Consider the following 6,115-nt stretch of genomic DNA (forward strand, 5'->3'; position numbering starts at 1 on the left):
GGTTGAAAAACGAGTCTTTAATGACTCCAAACTAAGTGTATGTACATTTCCGACTTCAACTGTACATCTGTATTATATAGTGTTTTAAGCCTAGGGTAAGGCTTCCTATGTTGGCTCCTGTCATGATGACATTTATAATGCATGCGTTGCCTGAATCATGTGCACGCTATATGGCTTGCTTACAACTATTTGTTTGTCCTTCTCATGCACTGGCCCTAATTGTGATTAGCGTTGTTTACCTGTATTCACATTTGTATTTTGACAGGTTTTATGATCCTGGACAGCGATTTGGCTAGACATAGCCTAAGTAATTGAGATAGGCAGTGTTTGCACTGGGTTTGCTATTGTTTTGGAGAGCTTGTTCACACTGGAGCTCTGTCAGAGTGACCATCGAGTTCTTGGTGCACTCCCTGACCAAGGCCTCTCTCCCCGATTGCTCAGAGTTTGTGCAGGTGTCCAGCTCTAGGAAGAGTCTTGGTATTTCCAAACTTCTTCCATTTAAGAATGATGGGGCCACTGTGTGCTCTTGGGGACCTTCAATGCTGCAGACACATTTTTTGGTACCTTCCCTCCACAGATCTGTGCCTCGCACAATCCTGTCTCGGCGCTCTCAGACAATTCCTTCGACCTTCTCTTGGTTTTTGCTCTGACATGCCACTATCAACTTTGGACCTATATATGACAGGTGTGTGCCTTTCCAAACATGTCCAATCAATTGCATTTACCAAAGGTGGACTTCAATCAAGTAGAAACATATCATGGATGATCAATGGAAACAGGATGCACCTGAGCTAATTTCGAGTCTCATAGCAAAGGGTCTGAAAACTTATGTACAGTTGAAGTCGGAAGTTTACATACACTTAGGTTGAGTCATTAAAACTAGTTTTTTTTGTTCTCTTGTTAACAAACTATAAGTTTGTGGCAAGTCGGTCTTTCTTGTCTACACTACTTTGGTGCATGACACAAGTAATTTTTCCAAAAATTGTTACAGACAGATTATTTCACACTTATATTCACTGTATCACAATTCCAGTGGGTCAGAAGTTTACATACACTAAGTTGACTGTGCCTTTAAAGATCTTGGAAAATTCATGAAAATTATGTCATGGCTTTAGAAGTTCTGATAGGCTAATTGACATAATATAGTCAATTGGAGTGTACCTGTGGATGTATTTCAGGCTACCTTCAAACTCAGTGCTCTTTGCTTGACATCATGGGAACATCAAAAGAAATCAGCCAAGACCTCAGAAAAAAATGTAGACCTCCACAAGTCTGGTTCATCCTTGGGAGCAATTTTCAAACACCTGAAGGTACAACGTTCATCTGTACAATAAATAGTACGCAGTATAAAACACCATGGGCCACCCGTCCTTACGCTCAGCGCAGATGCACGCTGTCTCAAATAATACCGACTTTGGTGCAAAAGTCATCAAATCGCCAGCACAATTACAACCATAAAGGAACTGCCGCTCCAAGATCTGAGAACATCGCGACAAAGTATCGTCACAAGGTAGAACCGTCGTTTGTCTCGTCTAGAGATGACGTTACTTTCTCTGGTGCGAAAAGTGGGCAAAAACTTCACTCCTCCCAGAACAAGATCACAGAGCACACACCACACTACGACCCGACACAAACAGAGTCAGAACTCTTTTGACCTCAGCTTACTACATTCCCAAACCACTCTGGTGCTCCTCATCATCGTCTCGTCGTTTTCTCGAGTACTCTCGTTCGTTCAGCGGTCGTTGGTGACGAATGCTGGCGGAGGAAAACAGGTAACATACTCTTAGCTCCAATCGCATATACTCTATATCACCAAGTTAGCTACCTCAGAGTCTTCTGCTCCTTATATCTGTTCGAGTCCTGATTCCCCGTCTCTCTGTCTCTGTTTTTCTCTTACATTTGTATACATATGCTTTCTTCCTCTTCTCCTTTTCCACTAAACACCTCTCTGTGCTCTTTTTTCTCATACCCATCATACTTCATGTTCTTTTCTTTGCTTTCCCACATTTTCCTCAGTCTCTTCTCCGCTGACTCTCGTCCAGTCATCTCTCTTTGTGTGCCTCCTTCTCGTCTGTTCCTCTCATCATCTGATCTACTCTCGGTCTTCTCCTCTCTCTTTCTTGTCTCTCTGGGTCTCTCTGTCTCTGTCATCTGCTCCATACATGTTCGCGTCTCATCTCCATCTCTCTTCACTCTCCTCCTCTCTCTCTCGCTCCTCGTTCTTCTCTTATCCGTCGTCTGGTCTCTGTTCATGATCACATGTCTCTGTGTCTCTACAGCAAACACACAACACCTCTCTGTCCTTTCTCTCATATCCTCTTTCTCATTTTCTTTCTACTTCGTCTGTCTCTTAATATTCTTTCTCTCCCTTCTCTCTGTCTCTTTCTTTCTTTCTCTCCTCCACTAACGCATACAAGAGATCACACATAACACAGCGAGCACACAACTTACTTAAGGACACACACCGCAACACCACAACAACAAAGTAAACAGATAACACAATCCACACCACATAACAAACATTCAAACAAACAATAGGAGGATTAAACGATTTGGGAGTTTTAGGAAAAGATTTTGCGAGCGGATGATGCCCACCTGAAAAGGCTGCTCACAAGGAAGAAGCCACTGCTTCCACAAAGACTCGCATACATTAACATTCAGCAAACCAGAACTCTACGTTTCCGTATTACTAATACAAGCTACACTTACGTGGCGAGAACTTAATTCAAAGATCATATTCATTTCTATTTTCGGCAGAAATGTCCTCTTGCGCTTTCTGAATGATAGAGACCACAAAAAACTTAGGATAGGGCTGTGGTTCGAGCCAATAAAATGATCATCATTATGTTTGGAGGAAAAAGGGGGAGGCTTGCAAGTCGAAGAACAACATCCCAACCGTGAAGCACGGAGGTAGCAGCATCATGTTGTGGGGGTGCTTTGCTGCAGGAGGGACTGATGCACTTCACAAAATAGATGGCATCATGAGGTAGGAAAATTATGTGGATATATTGAAGCAACATCTCAAGACATCAGTCAGGAAGTTAAAGCATGGTCGCAAATGGGTCTTCCAAATGGACAATGACCCCAAGCATACTTCCAAAGTTGTGGCAAAATGGCTTAAGGACAACAAAGTCAAGGTATTGGAGTGGCCATCACAAATCCCTGACCTCAATCTTATAGAAAATTAGTGAGCAGAACTGAAAAGGCGTGTGCAAGCAAGGAGGCCTACAAACCTGACTCAGTTACACCAGCTCTGTCAGGAGGAATGGGCCAAAATTCACCTAACTTATTGTGGGAAGCTTGTGGAAGGCTACCCGAAACATTTAACCCAAGTTAAACAATTTAAAGGCAATGCTACCAAATACTAATTGAGTGTATGTAAACTTCCGACCCACTGGGAATGTGATGAAAGAAATAAAAGCTGAAATAAATCATTCTCTCTAACTATTATTCTGACATTTCACATTCTTAAAATAAAGTGGTGATCCTAACTGACCTAAAACAGGGAATTTTTACTGCGATTAAATGTCAGGAATTGTGAAAAACTGAGTTTAAATGTATTTGGCTAAAGTGAATGTAAACTTCCGACTTCAACTGTAAAAAAGGTATTTCATAGATTTTTTTTATTGTATTTGCCAAAAATCTCTTTTGTCATTATGGGGTATTGTGTGTAGATGAGGACATTTTTTTATTTAATCASTTTTAGTATACGGATGTAACGTAACAAAATGTGGAAAAAGTCAAAGGGTTTTGAAACACTTTCTGAATGCACTGTATACTGTACAATGGTAGCTGAATTAGTTGAAATGTGTCCAAAGCACTTTGAATTGTTTTGATAATACAAAAAGTAATCCGACGTAACATAAATGCAGTTCATTTYATAACGTATCATAACTAGTTCAAGATTTGTCAAAGGGTTGCTTTGTTTCCACATTCATGAATTAACATATTGTTTATTTTAGTAATGCTGTTGATCTCTGTTTGTCTGTCTGTCAGTAGCTCTTGGCTCGACTGCAAATGCACTGAAAGACTCAAAACACCACCACTGTGTAGTAAAACCATGAAAAGTAGTTTATTTGGCTCATCTAGCGACTTCTTGTGGCGAGCCGGGCGCCTGCAGGCTGACTTCAGTTGTGCGGTGTATCATCCGACACTTTAGTGCAGCTGGCTTCGGGGTTAAGAACTGTGGTTTGGCAGGTCATGTTCTGGAGGACGCATGACTTGACCTTCGCCTCTCCCGAGCSCGTTGGGGAGTTGCAACGATGAGACAAGATTGCAATTGGATATCACGAAAAAGGGGGTAAAATACAAAAAAATATATRTAAATAAAATAAATCGATCCACCGTTTCCTAAAATTCTAATAGTTCGCCTAATTTCAATTTGTAACAAAATKAGTAATTCTCCTAAACKGCTGTGAAATATATTTCCACAACCAAAAATATTGTATTTTCAGTAAAGGATGCAAAAACAAAATGTAATAACAGGAAGCGTAGAAATAGCACACAGAGAACAGATCTAACTCTTCTTAGACTTGCATTCAATGAGAATGACAGATCTATGACGAACTTTCTATGTGAATTTGGTCAGGTCACCCAAAAAGTAAAATCCACTTATCTCAAGTCTGAATAGGGCCTACGGAGAATGTTCTTTGGTGAAATTCCACCTTTATTTTTTCATACCTTCATATCAGAAGACAAATGTTTAGATTAAAGGCAAAATGTGAACATCAAACATTGTGCTCCTGTACTGTTCAGAATTCCCCCAGTTTGAGACATGGAGGTGGAGAGGCCATTTGTGGCAGTTATGCTCTCTAGCAAACTATGGTCAAATATAAAAACAGGCAAGGTTGTGGGAGCATCCCCTGTATTCAGGTCCTTCACGAACTCAGACAGGTGAGAGCACGCCAAACACTCAGATGAAATTCTCCAAAACAATCCAAGAAAGTATGCGTCAATGAAAACATGAGTACAAAATGTTATCACACGGAAAAAGGAAACCGAAAAATAATTTACTCGATAAGAATAAATGTTTTGTGTAGCATTTTGGCCGCTAATGCTAATAGTCCAAGTAAATCAGCCATTTTGATTAATTGATCAGTTTTCTTGATGCTACATTTAATGTAGTTAATTGACAYGTCATTGTTTGCACTATTCGTGCACTTTTATGCAAATTAAGGCCTGTTTTTGAGTTAATACTGCTGGCTTCTTTGCCTACTAGTTTTGAGTTTTATCTACTGGTTGATGTATACACAACATATTATATGCTACACTAAATAGACTGYCATTTTAGCCTGCTCTAGCCTACCACACCACATGCTATTGGCATAGCATAATCACGTATTTATCCTTTCTTTCATATTGATATTGATATGTTTAATAATTGTATTCATATAGCAATTTATTATTATTATATAATTTGATAACGTACAGTAATTATGCATTTATTTACTATCATTATTGCTTGTTATTATTTGCTATTCCTTTGTCTCCTTGTAGAAAAACATACAAACATACATACTACATTATACACAGGCTGGCCAATCCTAACCAAAACCAATCAACTGTCAATCATATCATTTAACTCAACTGTACTGTGATTCAATTCATCTGAGCAACCTTCCATACCATGTACCATCATCTGAATATAGACTCAGGTCAGTACATTCGCATAATGGATGACTGGTGGATCGCATTGAGCCCTGGGCTGAAGTTTTGTATGAGTGCTATGTCTAACATTAGCAGTCATTGCCTGTATTTCTTTCCATAAATGTGAAATATAACGCCACATTTCTGTTGATTATGAAGAACAATATGATAAATACCTTACAGATCTTTGAACTGTCTTTATCAATACAAAAATGTGACATATCTGTTAATGTTTTGTCATTTAATAATTTTCAAATAAAAGATAAAGCACTTGAAGCTTCAATCATGTCTTGAAAAAGTAATTTTGTACTCAATTATTATTCTGGACAATCGTATTACTTATTTTCACATAACTATTTGTCCTTTGAGCACAGTTGGTCTCCCGAGTGGCGCAGCATTCTAAGGCATTGCATCTCAGTGCAAGAGGCGACACTACAGTCCCTGGTTTGAATTAAGGCGGAATCACATC

Source organism: Salvelinus sp. IW2-2015, linkage group LG1, assembly GCF_002910315.2.
Source record: "Salvelinus sp. IW2-2015 linkage group LG1, ASM291031v2, whole genome shotgun sequence".
Classification (NCBI taxonomy): domain Eukaryota; kingdom Metazoa; phylum Chordata; class Actinopteri; order Salmoniformes; family Salmonidae; genus Salvelinus; species Salvelinus sp. IW2-2015.